The following is a 15,533-nucleotide window of genomic DNA, read 5'->3' as shown; positions in this document are numbered from 1 at the left end:
GAATATCTTTTATATGAGAAACAAAATCTGTAGTGTTTTTGATGAAGGATGAAGATTTATTGCCGAAACACTTGAGGTACTTTGCTAGATATTTGGAAAGTTTATACGTAGGTGAGTCAATTCCTTCCACAATTGGGCGAAGAGTGATGTTTTCTTTATGTATTTTGGGAACTCCATAGATGCGTGGATTGAAAATAAACAGGTTAGTTTTCTTCAAACGTTGTACGTTCTATACAGTTTTTCCCAATTTCATCTCTTTTCAAGAAAAGATAGCAACGTAACGCGCTAAAAGAATTTATCATAAAGCTAAGATGGAACTCCTCAGCGAAAGAATTTCAGACACAAAACGTTGTTTAGCTTTTTTGTTCAGCACTAAAAGATCTTTAACTCAAAACCTTGAAGAAATTATGGATAATGTTAACTGACATGATTTTATCATTAACAGTGAAGCACAAGCCATACGAATATAAAACAAGAATAAATATACTCTTATCAGGAAATTTAATAATCTAAAAAGGATACAAACAAATCTGGTCATATTGAAGTCCGTATTAATCCTGAAAAAGTTGTAGTGAACAAATCTTCTCATATTTTAACAGATGCGGAAACGGATATTCTTAGCAAAGGTCTCAATTTCATTTCCTCACCAAAATTTATTCCTAAAGAATCTCTTCTTACAAAAATAGAAAAGGCATGTTCACTCATTACTAATCATTTGGCGAAACTTCTTCGTATTGAATCGGTTTTAATTATCAATAATGCTAAACCTCCAACAGATAATATTTCTCTGGCTGAAAGACAAGTCCTAAAAATTTAAAACAGAACAGCAACATTATTATTTTACCTGCGGATAAAGGCAATTCCACGGTCATCCTCAACTCTGAAGATTAACACAACAAAATGCTTCAATTACTTGAAGATAATTCGACATATTCAATTCTTCAGGAAGATCCTACAAGAGAATTGCAAAACCGTACATAGAACTTGTTAAAGGCTACGACTGAACTTCCATAATGTTCGACTCTCTTTACGCTCGAATCACTAGTGAATTTTATAAAAGGTATTGTAAAGAGTTTGAAAACTTATTTATGAGGATGATTAATGAAATGTTAGAAACACCAACGAACGCAAAAAATTTCAACACTGGATACCTTAATACCAAAATATCCGATCGAGAAAACCTAAAGTATATATATAAATGGAAAGGTATAACTTTGTTAAATAGCCATTAGAAATAATTTCAAAAATTCTCACAATCAGAAACAGAAATTTATACAGATTCTTGTATCACCTGCTCAAAATTGCGCTGAAAAAGGAAGAAATATATCATATACAATAACACATCTGAGATGTGTATATGGGTACTATCAACAATAAATATGAACAACAAGCCTTGCATATTAAAAAGTCTAGATATCGAAAGAGCATTTGACACTATGAGCAGTGGCGTATTTAGGTATTTGACGCCCCTAGGCCCGCAGAAAGAGCCGCCCCTCATGACCTGCCCATGGGCAGGTCATGATCCAAACCTCCAGTGACTGAATTTGCTATAGAATCCCACTTGCTTCACATTTCGTAACTTTCTTCTGGTTGGTGTCATTTTCAATTTCTGACAAAGTGGAAATTATTTCCGTCCATCCCTAACGAAGCCTCCGACAGGCATCGTCACAAACTTACCAACGAATACGCGAAGGACCTTTGATTACTTTTGCAAAAGTTTCCGGGTGCTTTCTTAGAACATTCCATGGATGTGTTGAAGATGTGAAAAATACGAACAGTTTCTGAAGGACATCAAAAAATGCAGAAGAGTATGAACAGTATTCGGCAGCCCAAGTACCCATTTGAGGCATTGAATATCCAACGCACGGTATGAATTCTGCCAATGGATTTATTTCAAGAATTCTTTCTTGCAGTTTTGTGTACTTGCCAGACATTTTACTAGCATTCTCATATGCCTGTCCTCTGCAATTTGCTACATCAATTCCAAGCTCGTATAGTGAAGTCAATACCGCCTCTTGTAACTCTTCAGATTTGTGACTTACGTAGGAATTAAACGCAAGAAACTCTCCACAGAAGTTCCATGTTCCTTCACATATCGTACAATGGACAGCTGACCAATAGGAGGCAGGTCTACTGTTGAGTCAACACTTATGGAATAGTACTAAACTATTTTAATTTCTTCCACAATAAATTTGATTACTTTCTCGCCTGTTATTTTAATAAATTCCTAATGCGTGGCAAAGGAAAGATAGGAAACGAAACTTTTTCCTTTTTTTCCCAATTTTCGCAATGTGCTCAGCAAGAAAGGGATCAACTTCATTAATCCCTAGTTTATGCAGAATCTGATTACATGCCAATATGCTTGCAGACTAAACTTACAATGAGGAGAAGGAAAATATTTCTCTGCTTGTGAGTAGATGCGGCATATAAGGAACATGTAATAACTAAAAAAATATAGCCTGGAAATTTCCGCCGCCCCTCAAAATTTGCCACTGTAGGCTCGAACCTATACGGCCTATACTTAACTACTCCACTGTCTGTGAGCCATGAGTACATCTTCGAAGTAGTAAAGGAAATTTGTTTGAGGAAAACATTAAGGGCTTGTTTGAAAGTTTTTATGAGTATACAGAAAGCTGTGTAATAATAAATAAAAACTTTCTGCACTTTTCCAAATCAACTGTACTCTACAACAAGATGACTTCGCCCCTTCTCTCTTAGTGATTTTGGACCATTTATTAGGGCAATAAACACAAATGGATCAATTCAAGGAACTAATATTAATGGAAAAAGCGAAGCAAAACTGTTGGCTTGTGCTGATGATATAACACCTATCCCCTAAAATTGCAAAATCCATGGAGGACACCAGGAGAATATTGGATTACTTCGGAAAAGCTTGAGCTCTTATATTATATATATATATATATATATATATATATATATATATATATATATATATATATATATATGAAAAGAAGAAACATCTTCCTGTAAGAGGCGCAATGCCAGGAGTGGTAATATGTGCTTAGCCTCTCGACTGTGTAACATCACATACCACAGACAATGGGCAGATAAAATTCTTAGGCTCTTTGCGACTGTACATATGGGGTTCACTTTATAAATCAATGCACCGTACCACACTCTTTCACGAAATAGAAGCTGGAGGTCTTGGCGTAGTCAAGATATGCCTGAAAACATTAATAACCAGAGATATATATTATTATTATTATTATTCCTGATACCTCCAAGGAGTCAGAAGACTCATCGCGGGAGGACATCTTCAACTATCTCTACACCTTACCTCTACTACGAATCAACGCCATCTACCGCCCACCTCCAACACCACCACAACTAGTAATTTTTGTCTGTAAATTGCGTGTGTTCTGAAGGGCCGATTTGTATGTATGCGGGATGAAAAACCCGAGTTTCCGGGAGAAAAAACCCTGCTACCTCCGTATGAGATCGGCTAACTCACCATCGATTGAAATCGACCAGATAAAGATTCCTCCCGTCGCGACGAGAATCGAACTTAGGCCTATTCCAATCGAAGGGCGCAATGTACCGTCGTTCTTCCAATTGCGCTACGGAGGCGCGTTTTTATATTTGCAGACAAAACACATAATGAGTGATACCAAGGTTATCCAATTGCCTTTCTACAAAAATACCTTCCTAAAAGAAGTAATAACTGTTAGGAAAGCGATTTTGTAGAAAGGTTATTGCATATCCTTCATTTTAAACCGCTCTACCGGCCAGGACGTATATATACATCCAAGTTACCATGGATGCGAAGTTCATATTAAAATTGTAATACCATTCATATTGCATTGAAATATATGATGGATACGAAGCGTATCTGGATGCGTATTTGATCCATAATGACTGGTAAGGTGGTTAAACAAAGACCACCTAGAAAGTTCATTGAAATGGCTGAGGGATACCGGTTTGTAGAGGTAAGGTACAACATAGAGAAATTACTAAATACCATATAAGGAGCAATCTATGCAAAGTTTTCTACATCTATTTTCCATATACTCCAGCACTGAGAACAAAGAAAGAGGAGAGATTAGTCTAAGCCCAGTTTTAAACAATGCATTCCGCCTTCACATAAGTTCATTGTACAATTTTTTTGCAAAGTGAATTATGTATGTTTGCCAACCAAAATGTAAGTTGTGGCGAAAGGTATACCGATGAATGGCTCTTCGACCTCTCACTTTTATAAAGAGCCCGAAACGCTGTACCGTGTGATGATTTACTGTAAAAAAATGAAGAAATTTGGAGTTTTGTCAAACAATGCATGCCACTGATACTAATAATAAATGAAAATGCACTGCTTGGGCTAGGTAGGGTACAAACAATCATAATTATTATAACTATCTTGTAAATGTGAAAATATCCTAACAAAGTTTCATCAATACCTTCAAGATGCAATGAAGAAATTTATCCTTTTAAAAAAGATCAAGGTATAAGAATAGGAGTCTTTAGGAGTTCACTTTTCAATTATCGAAGTCCTTCAGCTAGATAGCAGAACAGGAGGAAGTTTTTATGCGTTTGTTTGTGTTTGTGTGTGGGTTTGACTGAGTGAGAAAGATATCTCTAAAAGGAATCAGTTTGGACAACATAAGAATACACCTTCTGTAAGTGAATATTAGGAACTAACAACTCTTATTTGTAATTAAACAATTGTGAGCTAAAATTATTAACAATTTATAATATTAATACTAGTAAAACAAAGTGTACAAAACTGAATATAACTAGGAATATAACTATTGTTATGTAATTATGAGTAAGTATGAAAAAAAAAATGTCTCAAGTGCAATAAGAAATGTCTTAAATATAAAATAATTTTTTGAAAAAAAAATTGGTCACGCGAAAGTAGAATTGAACTTATATATAAACCATGATGGTTTGTAGGGCTATTGAATTGCGAGAAATTCCACAAAATTAAATGATTGTAACAAATAGTAATACCACTCAGGGTAAAAACAGCTATATACATATTGTAAATATTATTTACTATGATGCATTTATACCGAAAAGCCCTATGTAGCTCCTCTATTGTGTTACAAAATACGTAATATTCCATACCATGAACAATAGGCAGAGAAAATTTAATAGGCTCCTTGCGTTGGTTCACAATATGAACCAATGCGCTGCACAACACTCTTCTACGAAATAGAAGCTGGGAATCTCAGTCTAGTTAATATACACCTAAAAATAATTAAAAATGAGAGCCATAACTGCAGTAAAAGCACATAATAAATCATACCTATTATAAATTCTACAAAAGTGTCTTCATGACAAAGTAATCAGCTCTCTTCCTTCGAACATAAAACGACCACCAAGAATAACTAAGATGAAAAGCCAAACGGCTATATTTTCCGGCGAGGTTGATAAGTTAAGGGGGGGGGGGATAAAAAAATCCCTTATTGTTTTCCAACCAGTAAGCGAAATTAAGATCGAAAACTACGATCTGAACGTTTCATGCCGACGAACTGTCGGCGGATCCAAGCGTAAGTGACCACTTGGTAGTGCCACACCACGGCAACTCGTTGCAAAGGTGAAGCAAGTTCCCTCACTGTTCTTGATATTTTCTCATAATGTAAAAACACACTTGGCACTACCAAGTGGTCACTTACGCTTGGATCCGCCGACAGTTCGTCGGCATGAAACGTTCAGATCGTAGTTTTCGATCTTAGTTTCGCTTATGGCTGAAAAACAATAAGGGATTTTTATCCCCTTAACAACCACCAAGAATGTTCACTGAAATGGCTAAAGGATACCGGTCTATAGAAGAAAATTACAGCATTGAGAAGTTATTACATACCAAATCAAGAGAAATATATGCAGAGCTGCTTAGAACCATTTCCCCAATACCTTACCATCAAGAACAAAAAAAAGAGGAGAGATCAAATTAAGCTCAGTTTTAAACAATTTATTTCATCTTCCAATAAGTCCGTTTAATAAAACATTTTATTTTAAAGTCCATCATGCATGTTTGCCAACCAAAATGCAGGTTGTGGCAAAAGGAATACCATTGGATGAGCTTGCAACCTGTCATTTCTGTAAACAGCCAGAAACACTCTACCACATGATGATTAATTGTAAAAAAACAAAACAAAACAGAAGAATTCTGGAGTCTTGTGAAATAATGGATGCCACAGAATCAAATAATAAAAGAAAATCTAATATTTTGGCTAAACGAGAAGAAATTAAGTAGAGTATAAAAATTATAATTATTATAACTATGTTTACTACCTTGGAAATACAGGTACTTTAGTTTAAGGTAGTCAGCGATTAGAGGAAGTTTTCTTTTCAAGTCTTTCTTCTACCTATTCCAGAGTTAGCTGATCTTTGGCACTGGATCGAGTTTTTTTTATCCCGGAAACTCGTGTTTTACATACCGTAAAAATCAAGAAATATCACCGTAGTACTCACACTATTTAGACAATAACATATCCTGTTTGGGTTATGGACTACGAGATGGCAGTACTTGTTTGTCAGTATCTTCATCGGTTATTGCTTATAATTAATGATTGTTACAATAAAGGGCCAAGAGGCTATTTTTTTCGGGGACGTAAATTAAGTTAAGTTAAATCCCTCATTATTTCAAAGCCGAATAAGAAACTCGAAGATCGAAATCTAAGAGTTTCATGCCGAAGAACGTTCGGCGAGTCCAAGTATAAGTCAACACTTGGTAGTACAACACTACGCAACTCGGAGCAAAAGTGGAGAAAGTTTCGATCGCTGTCCTTAATATTTTCTCATAATGTAAAACGCAGCTCCTAGGAGATGTATTACTGTTTTATATTATGAGGGAAGGTGACTACCCAGACCAGTTTCAACCTATGTATAGGTAAAGCGGGCTCTAAAAATAAGACGATCCCAAAAGATCGCCCAACTCAGTGACAGGCTCCGTCCATCACCGAGAAGAACTTCTCAGCATTGGCTCTACCAAGGTGTTGACTGTTCACATTTATAGCTGGATGGATATCAATCCCTTGGATTATAATCCCTTCATCTCTAAATCTCTAAGAAGTTAGGTTAATTTAGTGACAGATTATCCAGCACTTAGCTCGCCCAAATTAGGGCGGTGTGGGAGTGCTTGTACCGATGAGTAGCAATCTAAATGAACATTTAAACAAGGTGTCACCACAATCTGTCAACAATTTATCTACCCCCCCCCCCAGAAAAATGTTTACTGAGTTCTAGAAATTATAAAAGTTCATTCTGAGACAAATGAGACAAGAGACTTGAGAGTTATTGTGGACAGAGAACTTAAGTTTAAAGGGCATATTGCAAAGATTGCCAAAACATCACATCAAATTACATGGTTGTTGAGGAACACCCTAATAAGCAGGGATAGGGAAGTTATTGTTCCTCTATAAGGCATTAATAAGGCCGCATTTGGACTTGTGCACAGATCTGGTCGCCAGGATTTCTTGGATGCGGAAATGGTGGAGTGGATTCAGAGGCGGGTTACAAAGATTGTTGCAGGTCTGTGGGATGTTCCCAATGAGGATGGATTGATGATCTGTGGGCTCCAAAATCTAGCTGATAGACGTAGGAGAGGAGATATGATAGAGGTATTTAAATTGTTAAAGGGATTTTACAGGATTGATACTGATGATATTTTTAAGACCAGTGCAGGATGTGAGAGAACGAGGGGCCATCCCTGGAGATTGTGTAAGAGTGTGGTTAACAAAGGTATTAGGACTAGATTTTTTACTTGGAGGATTGTGAATGGGTGGAATGCTTTTCCAGAGGTGGTTGTGAATGCTTCAACTCTGAATGAATTTAAGGAGAGGTATGACAGGTATTGTGTAAATAATGGTCAGTGTGTCAATCTCGGGTCTCCCGCGATGAGTCTTTTGACTCCATGGAGACACCGTTAAAATAATAATAATAATAATAATTCTTAAATAATATCGCACGTACACAATTAGAAGCTAGACGAGGCTAGACTTTAAGACCACATTCGCCAATGTCATGACGTTTCTTTGAGCTTAGCCCTGCCTCTTCATGTTACGTCATGTTTTTAATATTTAAAAATACTGTGCATAAAAGATACGTCACCACATATTGAAATCATAATATAAATCGATAAAATAATTATGTTAACCAGAAATAATCAGAAATATTTTAAATAAATAATAAGTGATAATAATGTTTTGACCTGTCGTTTTCATCGTAGTTGGACGATTCTTGAATAAGTTGATTCGGGTGAATAGCTGCATTTGTGAAATATGTAGAGGCAGTTTCATGATCTGGTGTGTTAGCATCTCGGTGGAGGAGAGCATTCCTGACAAACCACGGAGCGTCGAAAATCATGCTAAGACATTTGTTCTGAATAACTTGCAGTTTTCTGATTTTGCAGTGGGTAGTGTGACCCAAAGCCGGTGATCCATACGCTAATGTAGGTCTAATAATTGTTTTGTAGATCAGTAATTTGTTTTCAGTGTTGACTTGACTTCTTCGGTTGAGAAGAGGGTAGAGTTGTACAATTGCGGAATTTGATTTGTTGCAAGCATAATCGATGTGAGGGTTAAAATTGAGGTGCTTATCCATATACCTAGATATTTGGTTTTAGATTTCCATGGAATGGTTGTGTTGAAAGGTTTGACCTCTCCATAGTGGGATACTCTCTGTCTGGTAAAGAGAATGGCAGTGCTTTTGTCAGCGTTTACAGCTATCCCCCACTTTCTGGACCATTTTTCTAGATTTCATGCTGCGACTTGTAGGAGCTGCAAAAGTAGATGCGGTTATGCATCTAGTTATGCAGAGCATTTCGCATGGAATAGGAATTGAAGGGCGTTTCGCATGGAATAGGACCTTCCTTGTCCCTTCCTACCACCGAGTGTAGACCGACAGTGGAAATCTCCTTTTTGAAAGGCGGAAGACTACTGCCAGGCACTGGGCAGGGAACAGGAGAGGGCCTAAGAAAATTTCAGTGAGATAAAATCTTACCTTGAATGAAATACAGCTGAAAGAATGCTGTGTTGAAGATCACTATCACAATAACAACTCCTAATACCAACGTTTTTTGACATTTGACATTACTGACCTAAAGGGTGAAGCAGATGCTTTTCATTTCCCCCGCTATCTGATGAGGAGAACTGTGAGTGAAAAAAGATTTATGAGCCTGTTGTTTGCCATGAGTAGGCCTGAGGATTAATCATTGGGCTTGCAGTTTAAGATAGCTTTTGGTCTTTTATGCTTAAAGTAGTCTGTTGCATCGTAATTTGACGCAAGTTTAATTAATTTATTAGGGTGCACAGATACTTTTGAGAAGAACTCAGTTGGTGTAGTCTGCATGAAGGTATAGATATAGGGGACATTTGTTTCCCAGTGAAGTTGTACGTACTAACCATGGTGCGTTACAGATCATTCTGAGACATTTATTTTGCACACGTTGTAGTTTGAGTATATTGGTATTAACAGTATGGCCCCAGGCCGGAGAAACATAGGTGAGTATAGAACAAATCATCATTTTATATACAGTAACTTGATTCTGGTGCTCAATTTACTGTTCCTATTAATTAAAGGATAGAGCTGGGCAATGATTTTTGATGTCTTTAGACAGATGGTCTTGACATAGGAGCTAAAAGTCAGTTTTTTTTTTATCCATCAATACGCCAAGATATTTGATCTCAGTAAACCATGGGATTTTTGTGTTAAATAGGAACATATCTCGGATAGGAAGCATTGTTTTTTTTGGCGAAGAGTACTGCTACGCTCTTTTGAGGATTTACTTGGAATCGCCGTTTGGTGAAATATTGTTCGTTAAGCAGTAGATTTTCCTGCAGTTTCTTGATTGCTAGATGCGGTTTTAAAGATCTGGCTAGTATCGCAGTATCATCTGCATATATAATACCAAGGTTTAAGTGAACAGAACTCATATACTTTACTATACGAATTGCCGGAAAGGTGTACCCATATATTAATACTACAATAAAGAGCGAAGAGGCATTTTTTTTTTCGGCGACGAGAATTAAGTTAAGGGAATAATAAATATATAATAAGATCATAATAAGTAATAAATAATAATAAGAACGTGACTTACGCTTGAACTCGCCGAACGTTTTTCGGTATGAACGATTTCGATCTTCGTGTTTCTTATTCGGTTTGAAATAATGAGGGATTTATTATCTCCTTAACTTAATTTACGTCACCGAAAAAAATAGCCTTTTGGCTCTTTATTGTAGTAATAATAAATGGGTATACATTTCTGGCAATTCGTATAGTAAAGTATATAAGTTCTGTTCACTTAAACCTTGGTATTATCCAGGTCTACCTACTCACTGATGTGGGTTTGTTTTCCTGGATATATGAGAAGCTCTGCTTGGGATAGGTTTTTGCCTGTCTCTGAGATTATGGCTCTGGCTGGTGGTTGTGTGAGCCTGCCACTGGGTAGAGTCAATGCTGAGAAGTTCTTCTCGGTGACGGGTGAGCATCTCACTGAGTGGAACAACGCTGAGTTGGACGGTACTTCGGTCACTCGTAGGGAGTAGTCTGGGTGATCGCCTAATTTTTAGAGATGTCTTTACTTAAAAACACCGCAATAAAGGTTGAAACCGATCTGGGTAGTGACCTTCCCTCATAATATAAAACAGTACTACATCTTCTAGGAGCTTCGTTTTACATTATGAGAAAATATTAAGGACAGTGATCGAAACTTACTCCACTTTTGCTCCGAGTTGCGTAGTGTTGTACTACCAGGTGTTGACTTACACTTGGACTCGCCGAACGTTCTTCGGCATGAAACTCTTAGATTTCGATCTTCGAGTTTCTTATTCGGCTTTGAAATAATGAGGGATTTATTATCCCCTTAACTTAATTCATGATTGTCTTGGGTCAGCTATGTCCGATTTGCTACTAGTGGAGATTGAAGTACCCACTCGGTCTCCAAACGTTAGATGAGGCTAGAACAGCTTTGCCTATTACCCAAAGGGAATAAAAGGCATTGGCTGTTTTTTTTTTAGAAAGTTTTCTGTTATAATGTTTTTATTACTAGTTTTAAATTGCAATTGGTAGGTGGCTTGTCGTTCATTATTGATATGTGTTGCTTCCACTTCTAAAGTTTAGACAGGATTGATGGAAATGTGTGTAGCAAAAAATTCAATTAAAAAAAAGACTTGTTTCTTATCGGCTTTTTTTTCTGACAGGATTTAAGGAGCCTGTGTAGCTCAGTGGATGTGGCGTTTGCACACCACCGCGCTTGGCCGCACGAAGGAAGACTTGGTTTCGAGTCTAGTCGGCGACTAGAGGAAATTTTTCTAAGCCTTTGTTCGGCCGGTTCCCGAGTTAGTCGATCTCTGGCACGGGCAAGCAGGTTTTCCCTCCCGGAAACTCGGGTTTTTCCTCCTGTAAACTCAAGAAAAATCGACCGTAGAACCCACATTATTTCAGACATTAAATATATTGTGTTAGGTTTAGGGACCACCAGATGGAGGCACATTTGAGCCGTCTCTCTTCACTGCGTACCGCTTAATTAGTGATAGCCTTGCGCCATCTATCTCTGATTGGTACCAGTGGAGATTGAACTGCCCACTCAGTCTCCAAAAGTTAGATAGGGCTAAATGGCCTCGCCTACTCCCGTATACGGGAGTAGGCGAGGCCATTTAGGCCATAAAAAGGCGTTAGCTGATTTTTTTTTTTTTTTAGGATTTAAGGAACAATGACTAATATTAAAGAAATTAAATAGATAAACAACGTTAATGATAGAAAATTGAGATTGTCTTTATTTTTTTTAAGGAAAATAAAAAAAAATTAATTAACTCCTTTTTGTTCCCATATAGGGAGTAGGCGAGGCCGTTTTTTAGTCCTATCTAACGTTTGGAGACTGAGTGGACAATTCAATCTCCACTGGTAGCCAATCAGAGAGCTGGTCCAAAGCTACCACTAATTAATTGGCACGCAGTGAAGAAGGCGGCTAGTATGTAGCGCCATCTGGTGGTCCCTAATCCTAACACAATATTTTTAATGTTTGAAAATAGTGTGGGTTCTACAGCCGATTTTCTTGAGTTTACGGGACGAAAAAACTCGAGTTACCGGGAGGAAAAACCCGTTAGCCCGTGCCAGAGATCGACTAACTCTGGAACCGGTCGAGAAAAGGTTTAGAAAAAGTTCCTCTAGTCGGCGACTAGATTCGAAGGCCTTTTGTCGTGCGGTCAAGCGCTCTAGAGGGCAAATGCCATATCTAAATATTTTATTTTCTCAAAAGCATCTATGTACATTCGGGCGAACTATTTACATATATACAATAAGTATATAGCATGCTTATTTCAGTTAACAGTTTTCATTTACAACATGATAATATATACAATAAAATAATACAATATACAATAACACAGATGCAATAAGTACATGGCATGCTTATTTCAGTTAACAATTTTTTATTTACAACATGATAACATGCCCAATATCTACTCAGGATATTATGGCATATTATCTAGTTTATACATTTTCTGGTTAGATTTAGTTAAAATACTTCAGACGGATTTAAAGTTTGATACAAATGTTAGTGCGCATTGGTTTTCTGCAGGATTAATGGCATAATTTTTATTTATTATTAATTTTTTTTTTTTTCCTGACACCTCCAAGGAGTCCGAATACTCATCGCGGATCATCCGAACAATCATTATACTCCATCAACGCCATCTACCGGCTATCACAACTAGTATTTTTTGTCTGTAAATTGCGTGTGTTCTGAAGGGTCGATTTGTCTGTATGCGGGATGAAAAACCCGAGTTTCCGGTAGGAAAAAACCCTGCTACCTCCGTATGAGATCGGCTAACTCACCTTCGATTGAAATCGTCCAGATAAAGATTCCTCCCGTTTGTAATTTAAATTACGAACTTCTGGTGGCATGCTGTTGAATTGCAGGTGCAAGTCACAGCTTAATCTTATTTTCAGTTTTAATGTTTCAGTTTTTTTTTTTTGCTCAGAAATAAAGAAAAAGAGAGGGGAGGTAAAAAATTATTATTTTCAACAAAATTATCAATTTCACTTACTAAATGTGTCATGAATGTTACAAGGAAGTTGTCAGAATTGCTAACAGTTATTAAAACTTAGCATTGGTTGCGACATCTAAACGAAACCAAATGGAAAACACCTTAGCCGGAAACCTATAGCTGATATGCTATGTTGACGTCAGTGTTCGAGAAGTGGACTTTCGTGCGAGTAACCGGTTTGATTGTTCATTTTTGTAATCTTAGTTAACGTTTCGCTAATTGTGCTACATATAATTTTAATAAAGCCAATCTGTATCACCTATACTGTAAGTATATTGGGTTTGCGAGGTGTCATATTAGATAACAGAAGTCGCTCTTATATATTATTTCAGCGAAAAGTGTATATAACGTCTATTAATGAGAAACATATTGTAAAAGCTTTTCGTATTTCCAAAACATGTTTCCATTACTAGAGATAGTTATTTTTTGCTGCTATATGTATAAAATCTGAGTAAAGTGCCGATGTTTAAAGAAATGCCGATAACCATCTGATCATCATTTGGTTATTAAATAAAGGACTGGTATACCATATATTGAGACCATTTCATGAATATAAAATTATTCTTAGTTATGGAAAAATTGGAATTCGGCATAGTAATCCAAATACTGATTTCTGTTTTGAGTATTCCTGAGTGTTTTATTTTAAAAAGCCAACTTTATAACATGCGAATCAAATCTGCGGTTCCGAAACCGTACAGTGTCGACTTCGCTTGAATTTATATATATATATATATATATATATTTTTTTTTTTTTTTTTTTTCCCTAATTCATTTTAATGGTGCCAGCTTTGCTGTTCTTATGTTCCAGTTTGTGCTCCTGAAATAATTAGCACGTTTGGTAACTTATGTCCGATTTTAATGAGAGCTATATTATGTTAACAACTTAACTAGGAAGAAATCCGGAAATGTCAACCTTTAATTTGTATAGTTTGTATTCTACTTAGTAAATATATGTCTTTTTCCTTGGCCCTTGTGGACATTTTATCACTTGGTTTCCTTTGTGATGAGCAAACTTTCAGAAAGTATGGAGATGAGTAACTAAGGCCATATGAAGGATGAGATGGTGGTTATGGAGAGAGAGAGAGTTTTTTTTGTTTTTTTTTGATGAAATGCAAATTACAGAGTTAAATGAAGAAATGCATCCTATCTTGGACACATTTAAGCTGGTGAGTGGTTTTTACTGGAGTAATTTGGATGAGATTATATACAAAATGGAGAGGGAGGAGGAGAAGAAGAAGAGGCCATCCATTGTAGTTCGACATGAGTGTAAGTGAACAAGGAAATGAAGAGTTGATAATAATGAATGGTGGGATGTGTTGCCAGTGTTGTGAATGCTATGAGCATGGATGAGGTTTATGTTTGAGAGATTTGTTGATTCTTGAGTGAACCTTTCTGTGATGAATCTAACTCCATGGAGGGTTGTTAATAATAATTATAATTTAATCATTATTAATTAATATTCATAATTAATTTGATCATTTGAGTCTTCAAGGAAACAAATACTATAATAAAAATTTCAACAAATCACTCTAAATATTATAACCGACAGTGATTTGTTGAAATTTTTGAGATCACGAGAAAAAATGGCAAAGCAGTTGAAAGTTTCTGGTTTTCTTGTACAAAATATACAATAAAAAAATGAGGAATTTTTCAAATGTTAATAGTTTACTTCCATTCTGTCTCAAATGATATCTATTTTTCTTATTAAATTGTTCATATTCTCATTTAGAGTAGAAAATCAGTCTTTTGGTCCATGAAATTCTTATTTAACTAGAAGAACAGGTGCAAAAACTCTTTGGGTTCCTTGTAACTATTAATTTTTTATAATATATTTTGTACAGGAATATATTATAAAATTGGTATATACATTACACTGTTATATAATATTATTATGAATATTATACAGGTATCTCCATGGAATCAGAAGACTCATCATCGGAGATCCATTATTCACACACTAGTTAACATTCACACAATACCTATCATACTTCTTAAACTCATCCACAACCATCTCTGGCAATCCACCCCACCCATTCACCATCCTCCAAGCAAAAAAAAAAAAAACTAGTCCTAACATTCTTGCTAACCACACTCTTACATACACAATGTTCATTAGAAAAGTCTTCAGTATCAGTCTTATAACCCTTTATTAATTTAAATTCTTCTATCATGTCTCCTTTTTTGTTTTGTCTATCAGCTATTTTTGAAGCCTACAGACCATCAATCTATTCTCTTTGGTGACATTCCACAGACCTGCTACAAACTTTATCACTCACCTCTGAATCCTCTCCACAGCTTCATCACCACAGAATTCAGGAGTTCAGATCTGTGCAGTAGTTCATTTGTGGCCTTATTAAAGCTTTATATAGAGGAACAATAACCTCTCTGTCCCTGCTTGTTAGTGTGTTCTTCAATAACCACATAATCTGATGTGCTGTTTTGGTTATCTTTGCAATATGCCCTCTAAACTTCAACTCTCTCCACAATTACACCCGAGTCCCTGGCCTCATAATTTTCCTGCAGTTC

At 36.3% G+C, this 15,533-nt stretch overlaps 1 protein-coding gene across 3 annotated transcripts in view; it reads left to right on the top strand.

Moving 5' to 3' along the window:
* Positions 1 to 13,120: 13,120 nt before the first annotated feature.
* Positions 13,121 to 15,533, top strand: part of LOC150092726 (nucleobindin-2-like) — a 159,362-nt gene continuing 156,949 nt past the window's right edge. For all 3 annotated transcript variants that reach the window (XM_090414463.1, XM_090414462.1, XM_090414461.1), the window contains exon 1: positions 13,121 to 13,273. The gene's annotated coding sequence lies outside the window, so the exon portion shown is untranslated. The remainder of the gene's footprint in view (positions 13,274 to 15,533) is intronic.

This window comes from Typopeltis vanoorti, chromosome 25, assembly GCF_054136105.1.
Source record: "Typopeltis vanoorti isolate ZY-2024b chromosome 25, IOZ_Tvanoo_1.0, whole genome shotgun sequence".
Classification (NCBI taxonomy): Eukaryota; Metazoa; Arthropoda; class Arachnida; order Uropygi; family Thelyphonidae; genus Typopeltis; species Typopeltis vanoorti.
Note: the sequence above shows the minus strand (reverse complement) of the source record. Positions and strands in the feature narration are given on the sequence as shown.